Genomic DNA, 20,928 nt, shown 5'->3' with positions numbered 1-20,928 from the left:
TTTGTGTTTGATGTGAGACGGGCATCAAACTTAAATTTTTTGCATGTGCTTGTCCAGTTGTCTAAATACTGGTTTTTTCTTTTTTTCTTTTCTTTTTGGGTCACACCCAGCGATGCACAGGCATTACTCCAGGCTCATGCACTCAGGAATGACTCCTGGCAGTGGGAATCGAACCCAGGTTGGCCATGTGCAAGGCAAACGCCCTACCCGCTGTGCTATCGCTCCAGCCCCTAAATACTGTTTTTTTAAGACTTAATTTTGCACTGAACTGTCCTGGCCTTCTTGCCAAAAATTTTTCATAAATGTGAAGATGTATTTCTGCATTCTCTATTGAATTGTATGTTTGTCCTTAATCCAGTTCTATACTGACTTGATCTCTCTAGCTTTGTAGTCAGTTTTGAAATCAGGAAATATGAGTCTTCAGCTTCATTTTTTTTTTAAATATTGTTTTAGCTATCTATCATATGAACTTGAGAAGCAGCTTATAAATTCCCCCCCCAAAAAAAACCTGAAATTGTGAACACGATTGCATTGAACCTGTAGATCAATTTGTGTTGAATCACCATTTGAAGAATCTGAAACCTTTCAATTCATGAACATGAATGTCTTCCTACTTAATTTCTTTCAGTGGTGTTTTATAGTTTTCCCTATACAAGTCTTAAGCTTCTTCCCTTTCTTTGGTGACAGTAACGTAGTTTTTATTGAATGAAATTTTCTTAGAAATATGTGGGAGGGTGGGGAGTAGCAAGAGAGGAAATTGTTGTTTAGAGACGGCACAGGCTATGCCAGAGTGAAAAAAGCTAGCAAAGAAAATAGAGTCAAGCAGTCAAGATATGTGTTTAAGGGAGAACATGGGCTTGAAGAGCAAGCCCATCTTAGGTATCTTACATGAACGATAGCACAGCGGGTAGGGCGTCTGCCTTGCACGCAGCCAACATGGCCAACCCGAGTTCGATTCCTCCGCCCCTCTCGGAGAGCCCGGCAAGCTACTGAGAGTATTCGATATGCCAGACACAGTAACAACAAAGTCTCCAATGGAGACGTTACTGGGCCCGCTCGAGCTTCTTAATACTAAAATGGATTTTTTCCTAATTTCGTATTACTTGTTTAAACTTTTTAAAAATTATGGGTTGCTCTTGTATCCTGTAACCATTTGTTTTATTTACCTTATTGCTGGAACATTTCATTATAACAGAATGTATATTTCAGGTGCTGCAAGAATGTGTGTGTGTGTGTGTGTGTGTGTGTGTTGTGTTGTGTTGTTCCTTATGATAAGTACAAGATCAGCTCATCTGTGAGGACAGGTGTTGTACTTCCTTCTTTTCAGTCTGGATGCTTGTTTTTTTTTTTTTTTTTTTTTTTTTTTTTATTGCTCTGGCTAGAGCCTTTAATACAGAAAAGAAGTGGCTAGAATGGGCATCTTTGTCTTGCTCCTGGTCTTGGGGAAAGGAAGTCAGTCTCCCTGTTAAGAGTGAAGTCAACTGTGTGAAAAATGGGATTGAGTTTGATAGGCACAGGCAACAATTTTATGTTCAGAGAAGGCAGCAGAGGTTCTGAATGAGGGTTAAAGAATGAATATTAACTTAGTGAAGGGTGGGGGTATCGATGTGTCGAATGAAATGGCACCAAGCCAAGATTACAGGTCCTGGAGTAGTTTGTAGTCAGGTAGACTGGCTTCCCCCTCTGCACACGTTTTCTACCAGCTTTCTGATACTGACTCGTGAACTTAGCTTTGATAAGGAGTCCTCTTGTGTGTGGGTAAAAATCTAATTCAGACTTCTTTTGAAACTGGGCATTATAATTTTTCTGGGGAATCTTTCAGACCTTCAGCTTGTGTTCACCTTAAAGAGCCCCTTTTCCTGATCACTGTATTTATTTATTCTCTCTGTATACCATTGGCTCTGCAGATTTATTTGCCTTCTGTAACTGTTACGTTGCACAAACTTTAGCCTGTTTTTTTTTTTTCCCCCAGGTATTCTAAGTCTTTAAGATTCTGTTTCTGAGGGCCAGAGAGATAGTACAACAGGTAGCACATTTGTTTTACACACAATTAACCCAGCTTTGACCCCCAGCATCCCATATGGTCCCCCCAAGCACCACTAAGAGTAATTTCTGAGTGCAGAGTCAGGAGTAACCCCTCAGCCCCTCAGCATCACTGGGTGTGATGCAAAAAGAAAAAAAATTCTGTTTCCCATGTATGAGAATGTGCCTTTACATACAACTCCACCTCTGCCAAATTTGGTGCATGTCTCTGCATCAATAGTTGTTAGGTATTTAGAAAGGGAAATAAGATCATAAATACAAAGATTGCTGTGTCACTTGCAAAGCATATTAAGTATAAATCGATTGGTTAAGCTAACCTCTAGTTGTTTTTTATTTCCTAAATTTTTTTATTCCCTTGTTACAGTCAGTATACCAACACCAATCCCACCACCATTGCACCTTCCCATCACCATTATTCCAATTTTCTCAACCACTCCTTAAGCCTGCCCTCATTAAGATGGCTTTTATTTATTTATTTGTTTATCTTGCTTTTGGGGTCACTCCCTGCGATGCTCAGGGGTTACTCCTGGCTCTGCACTCAGACTATATGGGATGCCAGGGATCGAACCTGGAACCTGGGTCGGCCACATGCAAGGCAACCGCCCTACCCCGCTATGCTATCGCTCCAACTCCTAAGATGTCTTTTAAAGGAAGAGTCCTGATTTTAAAGTTTTGTGATGCAGATACTCTTGGGTCTTTAAAGATCCACAGGACTGTTCTTTGTAATTGTCCTTAATGTCTATTTAAGATTATACTGGCCTTTCCCTTCCTGTGCCTCTGGTCTCTACTACCCCCACTCCCTGGTTACAACCCTGTAAGTCCAGTGACAAGGGCTGGGAGGACAAGGCCTTGGGAAGCAGAGCCACGCCTTGTTTCCTACTCGTCCCCTCCTCATGAAGGAATGAGGCGGGATTCTGAGTAGCTTCCTCTGCATCTTCCAGAGGGAAGCCCTCTCTCCAGGCATTTAGTGAGAAGTTAAGGATGAGAGAGAAATGCCGAACCCCTCTGCCCTCTCGCTTTTCCAGAGTTATTTCCAGAATGACTGACACTCCTCTATTAATTGCAAACACATTCTACGGCCTTGGCATAAGAGAAAGCTAACTAGCCAGGAGAAAGAATCCTGGTTTCTGCATCTCACCCAGCCGTCAGCTCCGCCAGCCTCCTAAACTGTGGGATCATGTAACTTTTTAAAAATTTTGTTTTAGGGGGCTAAAGCAATAGTACCTTGCCTTACACACAGTGAACCTGCGTTCCATCCCTAACATCCCATATGGCCCTCTTCTCCCCCCCCCCGTCCCCCCCGCAGCCCACTAGTAGTGATCCCTGATTCCTGCTGGGTGTGGCCCAGAAACAAAATATTAAATAAAATTTTGTTTTAAAATAAACTTATGATTTATTATCAGTATTTTGCTTGTGCACCTATTTTATACATAAACCAGTATACCTGGCTTTGCAAGAAAATTTCTCAGGCAAAGCGGGAGAAATTGTCACAAGTGAAACAAGCCCTGCTCTTCCAGCCCCTGAGGAATTCCCAGAAAGGACTGACTTGGGTTTGCCATTACAGATCAGAGACCACAGAGCCTTTTCCTGCCAGTGCTGATGGCCGGATGTCCCAGGGCAGGGTGCCAGCAGGGACAGGCTGTCCCAGCCCACACGCAGCCCCTGCCAGCTCTCACAGTGAGCAAGCAAGACAGTCTTCAGTGTCTCCTGACCGAAGGGCACTGATGCCACCCTGAATCCTCGCCCTCCTACCCCATCACTGTTATTTCCCAGTCTAACCACAGTGGGGCTAGGACGTGGTGGGAGCCCAAACATTCTGTCCATAGCAGAGGTTCTGCTCCTCAGTTTCCCCTTCTGTGGCATGGGCACAGAAAGTCACCAGTGCTTGTGTCTCATGATTCTAGAAGTTCTTTTGCGTTATACGAAATGCTGTCAGGCAACTAGGAGTTGAATCAATCTAGAGTTAGTCTTCATTTAATGTGCACCCCACAATTCCATCCCTTTGTCGTCACCACAGTGACCGAGGATTCTACATACACCTGGCTGTGGTTCTCATGTGGAGTTGGTGTTGTCTCTGGTGCCTGCGGGACAGAGTGTATATGCCATGTGTTTCGGTGCATGGGACCATGCACACTCTTCTGTGGTAGAGCTCAGACAAACTGGTTGTGGGGGCTCACCCAGGGGTCACTGTGATTAATGCTTAGACACATGCTCACCAGGCCCCCTGCTTCCTCTCCAGGGCCTCACCCATCTTTGCAGTGCCTGCTAGTGCTTGCATCTCTTCAGTTGTGGCGCTTAATCTGGCTGTGGCCTGACAGGAAATGGCTCCCTGTGCCAGAGATTACAGATAGCACTCAGTGCATGTGGCAACCCTAGGGGTTGGACTTCACAGCCTCACACTTGCAGTGCAAGTGCTCTGAGCCCCCTGAGAAAGGCGCTGTTAGGTTTTCTTTGAGCATCTTCTGTGTGCAAGAAACGATTGTAAGCACGGAGGCTATAGCAGTAAATAAATCAACGTTCCTACAGTTTGGTTTTAGACAAATTCAAGAAGAATTAAAATTACAGTTAGACAATAATTGCTAAAGAAGCAAAATGGGGGGTAAGAGAGATGTAGGGTAAGCATTTAGACAGGTAGTATGTAAGCCTAAAGGGGAGCAGTGTTTTGTTCTGTGAGACCAGATTGGAAACTGAGGCCCTGCAAGGGAGAAAGCTCCAGGACCAGAAATCTTGCTGTAGGAACAAGCGTGGTCCTTCCCCGCTTTCCTTTCCTCTGACCCATGTCCCCACTATCTCATCACACTGCTCTGTGCACCGCACCAGCTAACGACTCTGCAGCCCTTTCATGAGTCTCAACCCAGGGGTTATAGCAGGAAGTCCCACTAACACCCCAGTCTTTGAGCGTGGTTGGCTTCAAGTCCTGCTCCTTTGGCAGTGGCTGTTTAAATAGTACTCCAGTTCCCCTCTCTTGCTTTGTTGTTGCTTTTTCTCTTTTGCCCCAGTTTCTTTGCTCCTTTCTCCACATCTTTCGGTGGTGTCCTTTATCCCAGATATTTTTTTTCCAGATTTTTTTTTTTAATGTATCACTGTGAAGTCACTTTCACTGTCACTGTCCTCCCCGTGTTCATCGATTTGCTCGAGCGGGCCCAGTAACATTGTGAGACTTGTTGTTACTGTGTTTGGCATATCGAATACACCACAGGGAGCTTGCCAGGCTTTGCCGTGTGGGGGAGATACGCTCAGTAGCTTGCCAGGTTCTCTAAGAGGGGCGGAGGATTCGAACTCGGGTCAGCCATGTTGGCTGCATTCACGGCAAACGCCCTACCCGCTGTGCTATCGAGGTACAGTTACAAACTTAAAAACTTTCGTGCTTACCTTTCAGTCATACAATGACGAGAACCCATCCCTCCTCCAGTGCCTGTTCTCCACCACCAGTGATCCCAGTATCCCTCCCACCCCCTCACCCCCCCCACCCGACCTCTGTGGCAGGCGCATTTCCTTTTGCTCACTCTCTCTCCTTTTGGGTGTTGTGGTTTGCAATACAGGCATTAAGTGGCCATCATGTTTATAGTCTACTTTCAGCACACATCTCCCATCCTGAGCGGGCTCTCCAAGCACCCTTCTCTATCTCAGCTGCCTTTTCCCGCAGCATGTGAGGCTAGCTTCCAAGCCGTGGAGCAATCTTCCTGGTCCTTATCCCTACTATCCTTGGGTGTTAGTCTCCCATTCTGTTACTTTATATTCCATAAATGAGTGCAGTCTTTCTATGTCCCTCTCTTTCTGACTCATATCTCAGATTTTTTTATCTGTTATTCTCTACCACTGCTTTCCCCTTCCTTCCTTCCTTCCTTCTTTCCTTCCTTCCTTCCTTCCTTCCTTCCTTCCTTCCTTCTTCCTCCCTTTTTTCTTTTTTCTTTTTCTTTTTTCTCACTCGCTCTCTATCTTTTTATGTTTTTATTTTGTTATTTTTGTGCTTTTTGGGGTACAGCTGGTGGTGGCTAGGGCTTCCTACTGGCCCTGTGCTCAGGGATCACTCCTGGTGGGCTTAGGGGAACCATAAGGGGTGCCAGAAATAGAATCTGGGTTGGCGTGTGCCAGGCAAGTGCCCTACCTGCTGTACTATTGCTCCGGTCCCTCTATTTATTTTGACCTTCCGATCCCTCTAATTTATTTTGGCTCACACCCAGCAGTGGACAGGACTGACTGCTGATGGTGCTCAGGGGACTATATGGGATGCCAGAGATCGAAACTAGGTTGGCTGTGTGCGTGCAAGGCAAATGTCCAACCACCTGCTATACTATCACTTTGGCCACCAGGGCTGTGAATCTTGCAGTCTTTTTTTTTTTTTTTTCTCTTTGGGTCAGATCCAGCGGTGCTCAGGGGACCATATGGGATACTGCAGATCAAAGTTGGGTTGGCCATGTGCAAGGCAAATGCCCTGCTTCCTTTACTATTGCTCCAGCCCTGCAGTCCTTTGAGGCAATCTTCACTCCACCTATGGCATAGGCTACTCTCCAGCACATGGCCTGCCACCTTTGGCCCTCTGTCCTCAGGCTCACGCCCTTGGCACGTTAATAGCCCATGATGGTTATGAGGATGGTATCACAGTGTGTCAAATCATTGATGTTCATCTTGATCCTGGGGGGAGCATTCCAACAGGTAGTGGCGCTATTTGTTAGTCACTTCCATCTTCTCTTTGCTTTCCGCCCAGAGCCCTCCAAGCATCCAGCAAGTCAGACCTCCTGATTTCCCCAGACTCTGCCAAGAACCAGGGTTTGGAATCTTGTGCTGGGGTAGCCTCCTGTTTCAGAGGGCAGAGGGCCTCAGAGACGAACCCTTTGCTTCTAAACCCTGGAGAGACTTGAGAGAAGAATTTGCTCCTTTTTACCCCCAGGAAGAATAAGAATTAGCTTCTTTCTGCCCCTTGCAGCCCTGTGGCAGGGCAGTGCTTGTGACAAAATATGTCATTTGCCTTTCTCAGTCCCTCTGTCTTCAGAGCAGTCGGGAGTGGAGGCCATGGTCTAATTGGATGTCCTGATCCTGGTCTAATTGGATGTCCTGATCCTGATTCTTAGCCCACAGGTGGTAGGACTTCAGCTTGTCTAACTCTAGCTATGCTTTGGCTGGCCCATCCTTTAGGTTTAGTTCCTGTTTGTCACTGGTTTGCTGAACAAAAGGATTTTTTTTCCTTGTTTTTCTTTTGTTTGTTTGTTTGTTTGTTTTTGCTTTTGGGGTCACATCCAGAGATACACAGTAGTTACTTCTGGCTCTGCACTCAGGAATCACCCCTGCTGGTGCTCAGGGGACCATATGGGATGCTGGGAATCAAACCCGGGTTGACTGCGTGCAAGGCAAATGCCCTACCCACTGTGCTATTGCTCCAGCCCCACAAAAGGATTTTTTTTAACAGAATTTTTGTATGAGAAATGCTATATTTTGAGTGAATGGTGTGTGTGTGTGTCTGTGTGTGTGTGTGTGTCTGTGTGTCTGTGTGTGTACACATATACTTTCATGTCAAAAAAGCATTCTGTGAGGTTTTTTTCAGCTCTCGGTGCCATTCAGTATTAGTAATATCCATGAGACATCCTCATCCCTCCTTCGCCCCACCCTTCTTTGGTTTCCTGGAAATGGAGTGGTAGTTGGAAGAGAAAAGGGTGGAAATTCCCGCTGTGCAGGGGTTGTGATGGGATTTGGATGAGGGGGTGGGGAAGCAGCGATGGAGTCAGGAGAGGCCCGAGACTGCTGAACCCATGGTATGGCCCTAATTACTCCTCTGCCTTGAGCCTGCCTGTAATTGTGGTTTCTGGGAGCCAGAGCGTCCTGGAAATCTGCTAGAACAGCAGAGATTTGGGTTTTCCGCCTGGGATGGAGTTTGAATTTTCCACTTGGAATAGCTTGCCCAGCACCCATTCTTTGTTTTGTTTTGTTTTGTTTTGTTTTGTTTTGTTTTTGTTTTAGGGGGCGGTGGTGTGCTAGGATGAATCCATACAGTTCAAAAGGGGCCCTCAGGATAGTCTTGGCACCAGAAAGCCTTCCTTTGGAACTGAGAGGAAGTATACTCTGAAATTCAGGATACTTTTTTAAAGTTCAGAGAGGCAACAGAAGGATCTGGTAAAGAGCTGTACACTTAAGAGTCAGAGGTTGGCTCTGCCCCAGTCCTTGGGTAAGGTTAATGTCTTCAGACTGCTTCCTCCCCATCAGTCGTTCTACTCGAGCATTTGTTTCTACAGGGAGTTGAGAACGTACAGAAACGATAGACTAATACAAAGGAGCAACTTAGCTCCTTGGTGGTGATAATAATCACTAACTCATGTTTGAGTGTTTAGTCCTGTGCTAAATGCTTCAGTGGATGACACCACTTAACCTCTTGGCAATTTATGAAGTTGTGACTAACTGCTGCCCCACATGGGGAAACCTGAAACGTTGAAAAGTCAAATATCTGGCCTGAGGTCACACATCCAAGTCAGCGTCAGGACCACCAACCAGGGGTCTCCTTCCACAGACTGTGCCTTTGACTGCAGGGGTATATCCACATCGAGTCTTTCACTTGCAGTAGGAAACTCCTCAAGCCAGCAGACTGGCTATTAGGCTTGGAGCCTGGAAAGCAGAGTTCCAGTCCTAACATAAACTTAAGCCATCACTAATCTGAGGCCAGAACCAAGTTCTTTGTCGTTCTTCGGCGAGAGGAAAGAAATTAGTATCCATGCCTGGTGGTGCTCAGCTAATCCTCTGTGATGCCAGATTCATACTGGGTTCACAGACCAAGCAGCCACACGCAAGGCAAGTGCTTCAATCCATGTACTGTCTTTCCGACCTTGAAGTCCTTTATCTCTTCTGAACGTCAGTATTGTCATCTTTAAAATAGATGTGTTTGTGGGCTGGAGATATAGTTCAGTGGGCAGGGCACTTGCCTCGTGCCCCAGGTTCGATCCCTGGCAATCCATATAGTCCCCTGAGTGCAGACTCAGGAGTAACTCCCGAGCAGTGTGGCCCCCAAAAAAACAAAAAAAAAGTAGTTGTGCTTGTTAAATTATATATGTATTCCTATGCTCACATCATCCTAATTCACAGCAAACAAATGTAAACAAATGTAAATTCCCATCCATGAATAACAGTACAAATGGCATGAAGAAGGCTGTAGAATTTATACTCAGTAGAATACTGCTCGATCTTGCTTTTTTGGCCACAATTGGATGGACCTTCAGGTAATAAAGTTGTAAAGTAAAAGAGAATCACCAATATAAATAACTAAACAAACTAACAAATAACAAATAACTTGTCACATTTAGAAACAAAAACAGTACCAAATATAAGCATTTTTACAAATAAAATATTACTAGTAGAGTGAATGTTTATTATTTATATTTGCCTGCCAATGTGTTACAAGGTATCAGTAATTTTTGTTTGTTTGTTTGTTTGTTTGGTTTGGGGGCCACATCCTGTAGCACTCAGGAGATACACTCCTGACTCTGCACTCAGGGATCACTCCTGGTTGTGCTCAGGGGCTGTATGGGTTGCAGGGGATCGAACCCAGGTCGGCCACATACAAGACAAACACCCTACCACCTGTACGATCTCTCTGGCCCCTTGATTATCAGTAATTTTTGTCTCCTTAACATTCCATTTACTGTTGCATGGCCACCTCAATATGAAGTGGTCAAGTAGAATAGGGTGAGAGAAGGTCAGTTCTTGCTAGGAGTTACGGTGATCAGTGGTCCACAAGCTCTGTCTTCCCGCCATGGCCCCCCTCTCGGGCACTGATGAGATCACAACTTTGTTTTCTGTTCCTCTGTTGCCGTGCACTAGCTCCATGTGCAGCCCCTCACCTGCATCTTCCCTCCTTCCTGTCTGAGTGTCAGGCTTGCCTTTTTCAGGCTCCTGTTTGCATATGGCAGCTCAAGCTGTGTGCCCCAGCCTGACCTGGGTCACTCGCTGATGAAACCACGGTGACCGAGGTCTGGCCGGGAGGGGAGTAGACTCTGCCAGCTTCTGCAGTCTGTACCAAGCTCATTGTTGAGCTTGGTCTACTGGCTGGGGGTCCATGTGGTGTGGTTGGGGATGTGAATCCCAAGAAAACAAAATTAGAAGACCGGAGTCCTTCCTTCAGAACAGGCATTAGGGGACAGAATAGGCCGATACCTTCACAAAGAGAGGCAGGAATGTGTGACTGTCACACCAGCCACACGCTTGGAACTGGGGAGTCTCAGAAGGCTGGAGCAGTGCTTGCTTTGCTTTACTTTGCTTTGCTTTGCTTTGCATGCAGGTGGCCTGGGTTCAACCCTGGCACCATCAGGCACTACCAGGTGTGACCCAACCTCAATCCCCGCCCCCCACTCCACCCCCCACCCCCCCACCCCCGCTTTGCAGATGTATAGCAGTTAGAAGGATGTGAAGAATAGGAGGGGTTTTCAGTAGAGGGTTCATTGAGGTGAGCTCCCAGGAGGGGTGTTTCTGGAGCTGTTTAGAAAAATGCATCACTAATTTGCAGGGAACCATTGCAAGCTGTAGAAGTTCCCCCCTTTGCCCTTCTCGCTGCTCCCAGCAGAGCTTTCTGAAGTTGTTTGTTTCTGAAGTTGTTTGCTAAGAATGTAAGGGTAGGACACTCATCTTCGATGTCCTGTGTCCGCTGCCCCCTTACGGTTTGTACCACAGATGCTGTGACTAGAATGGCAACCTCCCACAGCACCTCAGCTGAAGAGAAGGGTTACAAATCCCTGAGGTGGAAGAGAGAGACAACCAAGAGAAGCAGCTCAGGCTGCTCCAACCTACTCTTGGGTTTATGGGCCACACCCTTTGATGCTCAGGGGTTGCTCCTGGCAGTGCTCAGAGTGGATGCCAGAGATCGAACCTGGATTGGCAGCATACAAGGCAATCGCCTTACCCACTGTTTTCTCTCTCGCGCTCGCTCGCTCTCGCTCTCTGTCGTTCTATCCCACTCTATCCCCCCCTCCCCCTCCTCCAAGCTACTCATTATTGAACCTCAACAATTTTTGCATCTAAGTCTTTCTTCTGGCACCTAGTACTTTCTATCAGTCTTGGTCTGAACTCTGGGAAAGGAAGCTTATGTAAAGTCTACCTTAATTATACCAATTTGAAAAGTGATTTGAAAGGTGCATTTTTATGAACCAAATGATGTATTTTTTGTTTATTTGGGATTGGGAGATTCTGGGCCACACCTGGTGGTGCTCAGGGCTTACTCCTGACTTTGTGCTTAGGAATCACTCCTGACAAGGCTTGGGACCATATTCAATGCCAGGAGTCAAACTAGGCTTAGCTGCATTCAAGGCAAATGCCTTAACTTCTGTACTATCTCTCCAGCCCTAAATAACACTTTTTGTTTGTTTTTCGGGTTTTGTGTTTGTTTTTGTTTTGCGGCCACTCCTAGCAGTGCTCAGGGATCACTCCTGGTGGGGATCAGGGAACTATATGGGTTTCTGGGGATTGAACCCAATCGACTGAGCATGCAGATAGTATAGCATACAGTATTATCTCTCCTGTCCCCCCACTTCCCCCCCAATTACACACTTTTTAAAGCAAAATGAATAGTTCAAAGTTGACCATTCTTGTTTGTTTTACAGTTTGTCCTTTATTTGTGCCAGTAATAAAAGTAAGAGAAACATGGACCCAAATAACGACTTTATCTATCTAAGATACAGAACAATATGCTTTCCTTTAAGAAATGTCAAATGTCAGTCTTTGGACAGTTTGTATTCAAGCATTCCTACCACGTTCAGGTGACTTACTTCAGAACATATCTTTTCAGGAAAACCCTAGATAAAATAACTCTTTTACACACACTTGTTTAATGATTTTGAGTTTATAAGTAATTTAGGTACCAAGTGCCAGGTGACAATACAGCAAGGCTTGATCTTCATTCTCTCAGTGTGAAGGAAGAGACTTTGGGGTCGGAGAGCCAGTACAGGAGGTAGGGCACTTGCTTTGCACATGGTAGACCCAGGTTTGAGCTCTGGCACCACTTATGGTCCCACAAGCCCACCATGAGTGATCCCTGAGTGCAAAGCCAGGAGTAAGCTCTGAGCACTGCTATGTGTGGCCCCAAATCCCAAAAATAATATAATAATAATAAGGAAGGGACTGTCATGTCCACTGTCCCGTAGTGGGTGTGAAAATGGGCCAGGAGGAAGAGTCACCTTGTGGTCAGGCCTTCCCTCCCCTCCATCCCCCCCCTCCATAGGCCTTGTGTCACAGTCTCATTTCTTATCTTGGGAATGTTCCACAGCTAACATTTCTGGTTGGTTTTGTTTGTTTGTTTGTTTGCCTCTGAAACTATGAAAACAGCCTGTGAGCATCTCAAACTGGACCTCCGTGCTTCTCAATTAGTGTTGGTGGGGGCATCTCTGTTTTTTCCAAGGATGAAGTTAGTTTTTTCTCAGCCCACTCTGAGTTGCAGATAAATGATGTTCCGAGGGAAAATCCCAAGGGATGTCGAATCACACGCTGTTGGGAGAGGAAAGTATGCAAGCTCACCCAAGCAGGCCATGGTTGGGAGATGGTGATGCTGGGGAAAGATTGGACCTGGATGTCTGCAAAACTGAATCACCCCCTGGCTCTTCCATCAGTTGACTGTGTGCCCTTGGGCAGTTCATCATCTCTGTATCTGTAAAAGAAAGCAATAATATCTACTGCCCTAGGTCGTTGGAAGGAGGAAATGAATGGCTATAACATATTAGATGCCTAGGGTGTATAAATTTCATTTTCTCTTTGAAGTGTCTGAGAAAAGTAGGAGAGACTAGGTCTAGAAGCTGGAGGTCTAGACTATTAGCCCTGTCCCTCCCCTCTGTGATGGCAGCCTCATTAAGTGCCCCCTTCCTTGCCTACCCTCTTTCGCACGCACAGTGGCTGGCTTTTCTGAAAAGTCGCTTTGATGGATGTTTACTCTGATTGTGTTTGCTTGAGAAAAGCTAGTTAATGGCAGCATTGGCACCAGCACCCAGTTCTCCTGGATTCTTGCTACTGTGAATCATTGCCATCTCCATCAACCATAACCATTGGCCGGGACCAGAGAGATAGGACAAGGGCTTGGCACTTGCCTTGGACACTGCCAACTCCGGTTCTATCCCTGGTCCCCGAGACCCCAACAGAAGTGATCCCTGAACGCAGCCAAGTGTGGCCCAAAAGTCAAAACACAAAAACCAAGGCAACTGTTTGATGGAAGACACTCCACAGACAGCACATGATTGTGGATTAAGTGCATTAGTCAGCAGCACTCCTCTGCTTGAGAGGAGATAGCTGTGATGGTTTACATCCATATTAGATCACCCAGAGTTTTGTTGATACTGTGTTGCAGACAAGATAGGGTTGCTTTGGCAGCAGTCTCCTTGTTTTGACCTGGGGTCTTCTCTAACAAGAATAGCAACCACTTTTCCAGCACTGCTGTGTGCCGGGCACTGTATTAGGTAATCGATTACACCAGTTCTCGCCATCCTGCAGGACAGATGGCTAGTATCTTGACCTGCCCGGGTGAAAACTGATGTTTCCAGAAAGCAAACAGGGGCCTCTAAGTCACACAGGGCTATTCCTCCCAACCCCTTACTCTACCACATTCTTCTCAGGACCAGTTTGAGTTTCTGGGCATAGTCCTGGCTGAAACTCTTTCTGCAGACTATGTAACAAAGAAGATCAGTCAGCCATGAGTCTCACACTGTGTGGTCGGAGCTGGAGGCTGGGTGGGTGACTGGTTCTGGGAGTGTAGAGCAGTGTGCAATCATTCTCTGCTGCATGTGGGACATAGCGCCCCTCAGGGCAGGGATCCCCTCTCCAAGGTTCCAGAGATGAAGGCAGCACCACTCAGCCCTTCAGGAGCCCACATGAGCATGGAGGGAGGAGATCAGTAGCCAGTGAGAAGCGCTTTGGCAGCCTGGCACCATGGGAGGGAGGGGAGGAGTAGCCACACTCCCAGATTCTCAGGTTTTCTCGTGTCATCTGGTGGGTTGGAGGCTGCCCACTCTCCCCTGCCCACTCTCTCACCCCGCCCACTCCCCCCACCAACTTTCCTCTGCTCACCTCCCTCCCACTGCTTTTCTGCTCTCTCTTCAGGTGGGCATGGCCTGCAGGTGCCCATCAGCTTGGCCCTCCTCACCTCTGGAACCTCTGGCCCTTGTCTTTCTTTTTTTTTTTTTTTTTAATTGGCATTTTATCATTTTTTTTTATTTTTTTTTTATAATTTATTTATTTATTGAATCACTGTGGGAAAAGTTACAGAGCTTTCGGGTTTAGGTCTCAGTCATGTAGATACCGAACACATTTCCCTTTACCAATACTCATTTTTAACCCCGAACCCCAATAGACCCCCACCTCCCACCCCTCCCAATTCTTGTGAGGCAGATGAGTTCTAGTTAATACTCTATCTACTTTGACTAGATAGATTATTTCGATAGAAGATGCACAATTATTGTTAAGAGTTTACGACCCCCCCCCCCCAATCAGACATGCTGAAACAGCGTTGTGAAATGATTTGCTTTCTACAACTTGGTTTAAGAATAAAATGATGTCGCGCGGCCGCAATAGCGGCCGCGCGGTTTTGAATTTCTGCTATTTTACTTATTGACCCTGGAAGAGTTTCTATTAAAAGTTAGCTAGTTAAGAGATTGGTTTCTGTGCCCTGGAGTCGTGGCCTTGCCGGAGAGCCGCTCGTGGGGGGCAGCTGGCGACCTCGGTGGGGCGTGGGGGACGGCCCACAAAGCCCCCCTTCCCATGTGGCCCTTGTCTTTCAATCCTGGTAGCCCCTGTAGTCAGATCTATCTTTGTTAGGTCTGATCCTGTGACTCCTCAAAAACCCCAGTAGCTCCACTCTGCAAAGAATGGAATCTCTGACCTGCCCCACCCAGCAAGACACATAACTCTCACATGCTGTTTCAGCCTTTGCGAGGCCTTTCCTTGCCTTCTCTCATTTAATTCTCACAGCTGCTCTGTGAAATAGACAGAACAGGTCCACTCTCTACCCTGTCTACTCCTTCCCCTGTCCGCTCTCTTCCCATTCTGGAAACAGAGAAACTGAGATTCAGCATTTGCAAGCATTTCCTAATATTCGCCCGCTGGTGAGTGGACAAACTAGGCTGGTAATCTGTCTGATCACTTCTGTCTTGAGAACCTCTCGTTGGAGCCTCCCTTTGTCCTTGCCCTGTATTTCCCTTATAGCCCCTGCAGAGCAGTGTGTCCTTTACCTCCTCGGAAACCCCACTTAGGAGCCCCGTCATCCTTCCCACACAGATCACCTGGAGCTCTGCCGTTCCTCCCAGGTGCAGTAGTCAGGCTCCTCTCGAGCTCCTTCTTTGCCCATCCCCTCCCCGAATCTGCTGCATGATCACCAGGGCACCAGAACACACGTCTTGTTGTTTAATGGATTCTCCACCTTCTGCATGCGGAACTGAATTCTCAAAGTCTAGGCAGCTGAAGAATGTAAGAGCTTACAGCGTTTTCTCTCGACCTCCACATGGTGTAGAGAAGCTCGCACCATCTTACTTCACTCAGTCCTTGTTAAAACTCTGAAATTGTGACTCTTAACCCCAGTTTGGATACATCATGTTGGTCATTCAGAATTCCGAGTGTGCTTGTCACAGTTTGATAGGTACAGAACTCTCAGGCATACATTTTCTAATTTTATCTTTCAGTGCATTTTTGCTGTCTGCTGTACTCTGTGTTAGGGAACTGCTCTGTGCTCCAGAGAAGCTTATCATTCAGGTTACTAAACAGACATTGAACAGCTTTAAAAAAAAAAAAAAAGCAGTATTACCGTGATTAGTTACTGTTTAGCTCAGCTCCAAAGGGAAGTTTGAGAAGCTTAGAGGGGTGTCAAAGAAGGCTTTCCTGAGGAAGAGGCATTAAAGTCCAATGGGGCAGCATGGCCATGTGGGCTTCACCCTTGGTGGGAGAAAAGGTCCCCAAGTTTGAGGGTGAGCAAGGGATTATTGTGAGAAAAAGAGCCCTGAGAGGAGCCTGAGGGCCTTGTAGAGGATCTGCTAGGTCCTGTCAGGATCTGCAGCTTTATACAGTAACAGTGACCCTTTGAGGTGAGGTACATTTCAACTTGTCTCTTTAAAAGTGCCTTCTGGGGACTGAGCAATAGTAACAGTGGATAGGGCATTTGCCTTGCATGTAGCCGACCTGGGTTATAGCCCCTGTATCTTATATAGTCCCCTTTGTACTGCCAGGAGTGAATCCTAAGTGCAGAGCCAGGAGTAAGCCCTGAGCAGTACCTGGTGTGGCCCAAAAACAAAACCAAAAACAGCTCCCTCCTTCTGTGTCTACAGCAGAAATGGAATGATGGGGTCGAAGCTTCCATAGATGTAAGGGGACCAGTCATTCAGGAGAGAGATTGGTGCCTTAGTCCGTCATGGTAATGGAGAGGGGCAGCATTGGCGGCTTCCAGAAAGAGGAATAAATAAGATCTGAAGGAATTGGCAGTTGATTCGATTAGCGGAGGGCATCGAAGGTAACACTGAGATTTCTGGCATGAGCCATCGACTTCATGGCAGTTTCCTGAGGAAAAAGCATTTGTTCAGGAGCAGAACAAGGCCTGGACATGACAGCCGGAGGAGACTGATTGCTGTGTGAGCATTTGGACTCCGCTGCATTGCTGAGAGCATTTGGTCCGCCCAGTTAACCTTTGAGAAAAAGTGGCATTATTCACATTTGTTACTGAGAAGCAGGCTTGAAGAGGCTGGGCGATGGCCGAAGCCCACAGTAAATTCAAGACTGAACTGAGGGGCCGGAGTGATAGTACAGCAAGTAGGGCGTTTGCCTTGCAAGCAGCTGACCCAGGTTCGATCCCCAGCATCCCATATGGTCCCCCAGCACTGCCAGGAGTAATTCCTGAGTGCAGAACCAGGAGTAACCCTGAGCATTGATGGGTGTAACCCCCCCCAAAAAAAAAAGACTGAACTAAGTTGGAGTCCTTAGCTCACTCCTCACTGTGCCCCCAGACCACAGCACATGGGTGCCATGAGGGCAGAGTGTGCTGACCCCTCCATATACAGGCTCTCACCTCCCTCCTCCAGGTTGTCTGAGGCCAATCCTGATCTCTCTAGTTCTCTCATAGGCTTCATGGAACCTCAGGCCCTCCTGGCCCTGACCTTGCTTGAGATAAAACATGTTGAGAGGTATCCCCACATTTTCATTCGTTGTCACTCATTTTGCCCTAGCCTTTCCTCCCTCTGACATGTGAAGCATAGATCATACTACATGGAACTAGAAGGACTTCCCCAAACACTGCGGATCCTGTGTTGAGCCACAAGTAGTTCACAGCCAGGTTTGTGCGAGCGCCACCACTGAACTGTGTAAACCTCAGCTAGCGACCCAGCCAGTATGTGCCCAAGCACCCGAATTGACAGAGTGATCCCCAGTGAGGTACACTGTGGAGTATGTAGGCACCAAAACCACACTCAGCCACGTGTGTGACCCTGGTCTGTCCTGCATAAAAGGAGAGAGAATGCAATAAAGAGTGCCAGAAAGATAATGGGTAGGGCATTTGTCTTGAACGAGACCAACCCGGGTTGCATTCCTGGCACCCCATACGGTCTCCAAGCATTGCCAGGAGTGATCCTTAAGCATAGAGCCAGGAGTAAACCCTGAGCACCACTGGATGTGGCCCCTAAACTAAAAATAATAATAAATGTCGTCTCCACCCCGTAGCACTGTCCTCCCATTATTCATGGATTTGCTCGAGCGGGCACCGGTAACGTCTCTATTGTGAGACTTGTTACTGTTTTTGGCATATCGAATACATCATGGATAGCTTGCTGGGCTCTCCGAGAGGGACTGAGGAATCGAGCCCGGGTTGGCTGCATGCAAGGCAAATACCCTACCCGCTGTGCTACCACTCCATTCCGTAGATCTGCCAAATTAGATCCCCAGTGTTGAGCCACAGGTGGTTCACACACAACTCCACCACTCCTTAAGGGCCCACGGATGAGTATGCAAAGCTTTTCCAGATATTTTTCCAGAGAATTCTCCACTCGTCTGCTGACTTGCTTAACAGATGTGACAAGTGACACACATGTCGAAGTCAGGGGAGCGGCAAGCCTGCCATCTGTTTCCTTCTCCTCTCCCTCCAGTATATTCACCTGGGCCCCTGATTCTGGTGAAGCTGCTGCTTCCCTTTGCTTGTGCCCTTCTTACCCTGCAAGTCAGGGACCAGATGAGCTCCCAAGGGATTCTTGTGTCAGCAGGCTTCTCTATCAGCGGGGTGTCTTAGCTTATAGCCTTTACAGGTGGGCAACTGAGGAGTCTTAGGGGCCCCCTTCAGACTGCAGGAAGAGTGCTCCCCAGAGGCAGAATCCTGAGAAAGCTAAGGTGCTGAGAAGCTGCCTGAAGCTCTTCCCTGGTAGATAAAGGAAACCAGAGCACTCGGACCAGGTCAGGGCTCAGTGAAAGTGGTGTTCTCCAAGAACTAAAGACAGCAAGTCCTACCTGGGTTGGAGCCTTCTGGTTTGCAGGGAAGGTCTCGGGAATATTGTATTACCGCAGACTCAAGGTCACTACTAGGCTGACCTATGTACTGTGTGCCCTTTCCCCTTCCCCGTCCTCACCCCAGTCCTCCCCCCGCCCCCCATCTACAGCTTGCTGGCATATATGTGTGAATTATAGCTCTTTATGTACAGGTATGACAGGCATGTTACATATACCTATATGTTTCTAATGTTACATGTATATCGATTTGTGTGCCCATGTAATATGGGTATACTAGATATGTAAGATAGGTACTATAAGGAGAGAGTGTGTGGTTTTGAATATGTATAAAGAAAATAGAAGAGAAGGTCCAATAAAGATCACTTAGAGGGGCTGGGGCAACAGCATAGTGGGTAAGACACTTCCCTTGCATGCAACCAACCCAGGTTTGACCCCCAGCACCACGGTGGTCCCCTGAGCACAGCCAAAATATAGACCAGTCAGAGCTGCACGGGGCGAGAGACAACTTGACTGTTGTCAAGAGCAATTTTTTTATTTCTTTTGCATCCATATTCATCATTCACTGCAAGCGGGAGCCATGCCACCTCCTCCACGAGGCTTCTGTGATGACTCAGGAGATGGTCTCTCTGCTGGTAGGTGCAGGGCCTGCTAGGAGTCAGACCTTCATCACAACTGCCCCAGAGCAGGACCATCTGCCTCAGCTGGGGACTGTTTGTGGTGCCAGGGATTGAACTGAGGTCAGCTGTCTACATATGACACAATTGTCTTAATGACCCTGTAGTCCCTCTCTGGCCCCTAAACCACAGGTTTATCTGAGCACCCAAGGAAAGTACTGTTTGGGGAATCAGCTGTGTTGGAGTGCTGAATGGACTGGTGTGGAAACAGGGGGCTTTTCAGTCAGAGTTGTCCAGCCTTGAGGCCGTGGTGTGTGTTTTAAATTGATGGGTATCAGGGCCAGAGAGATAGCACAAGGTTATGGCGCTTGCCTTGAGAGCTGTCGAATGTGGCCTAAAAACCAAAGATAGATTAAGTGATACATTCGTTGCATTGACTGTGTAAAGCAGAAACAGCCCCGGAGACTAGTAGAGAACTGCCTAGTCTCCATCACTGGTTGGATGTATGAATATAATGAAGAGCTGCTGAGAAGTTGGGTCAGAAAATCAATCTCCCTAATGCCATTCAGAGAGCCACAAATCTGGGAGGAAATTCTCCACCCACTGGTCCTTCTCCACATCCATCAGGTTTAGGCTGAGCAGAATCAGATCTCGGCTGCCGTATTTTGAAGACAGTGTCCCGGGAAGAGGAGATTGTGAGATTGTGCTGTGGTGGTGGCGGTTCCTGACACTCTCTCTTTCATGCCCAACTGTCATCTTCCCTCTGTTCCCTGGTCTCACAGATTTTAGCCTTCTTGGCCTTCCCACCTGATCTCTGTTCAGACTCAGACCCAGCTGACTCAGTAGCAGTATATCGGTTGTTTCCATCTTCTGGATCTCAGACTCTGAGCATTTCTTCCTCCTCCAGTCTACTGGTTGTTTTTCTTCCTTAAGCTCTGAGGGGGAGAGGGGAAGGAGAAAAAAAAACCTTCTGTGTCTGTTGCAATTCTTGTGTTGTAATCCCCATGTCCCCACTGTGCCTGCCCTGCCCTGAGATTTTTCTTTTTTAAAGAGGAACTTTCAGTGACTGCTGAGATGATCCTTGACCATGCTCGCCCAGGCCACTCTGTCGCCAGGCCCACAGACCCTGGCCTCATGTGCCTTCAGTTGTATGAAGCAACTGGTAACCTGGATCAAATGCAAGCCAAACTGGTTGAGAGTGGATCATTCCTCCCAGGCTCTACCAGGGACCCAGGAAGCCAGTGTGTTGTATAGGAAGGGACTTGGGCAAAGGGGAGCCTGAGTTGTCCCAAGAGAAAATGGGTTATTCTTGAGGTTACAGGAAGAAGGGGCTATTCAGAGAGCAGTAGGATCGCGCACTCTCCATCCTAAGAACACCAGTAATGCCATTCAGTGTCTTCTTGAAAATTCTGGGCCTTCTACCGCATTCTCTCCCTGTTATACTCAGTTTCGTGTCTGCTGTCTGGTTTCGTGCTCACTCATTTTGTCTGACAAAGGTGTCTCAGGCAGCACAGTGTGATAGAACTCTCTGCGGTGATGGAGATGTTCTCGTTTTCTCTCCACACGGTACTCACTGACCATGGGTAACAATCAGGCTCTTGGAATGGGCTAGTGCCAACATGACCCTGAGTTTAAAAATGTGATGGAAAATGTAAATGTCAGTAGCTGCATGTGGCAGGAGGCTACTGGAGAAGACGGGCCTAGATTGGAGGGCCTCTGTTAACTAATTCGCTAAGCTGAATCTTTGCCCTAGACGAGGAGGTGGGGGTGGACAGGAAATGATAGAGTAAGGTCATTTGAGAAGAGGCAGCAGTCACGCTTGTGGAAGTCTGCCTTCCTGTCTAGC

General features: G+C 47.2%; 1 protein-coding gene across 4 annotated transcripts in view; it reads left to right on the top strand.

Annotated features, from left to right (window-relative positions):
- ARHGEF11 (Rho guanine nucleotide exchange factor 11) overlaps positions 1-20,928 on the top strand; it is a 106,596-nt gene that overhangs the window by 34,873 nt on the left and 50,795 nt on the right. The gene's annotated exons all lie outside the window — the stretch shown is intronic.

Source organism: Sorex fumeus, unplaced genomic scaffold (genome assembly GCF_029834395.1).
Source record: "Sorex fumeus unplaced genomic scaffold, SorFum_2.1 ptg000047l, whole genome shotgun sequence".
Classification (NCBI taxonomy): Eukaryota; Metazoa; Chordata; class Mammalia; order Eulipotyphla; family Soricidae; genus Sorex; species Sorex fumeus.
This window is presented reverse-complemented; position numbering and strand designations above follow the sequence as displayed.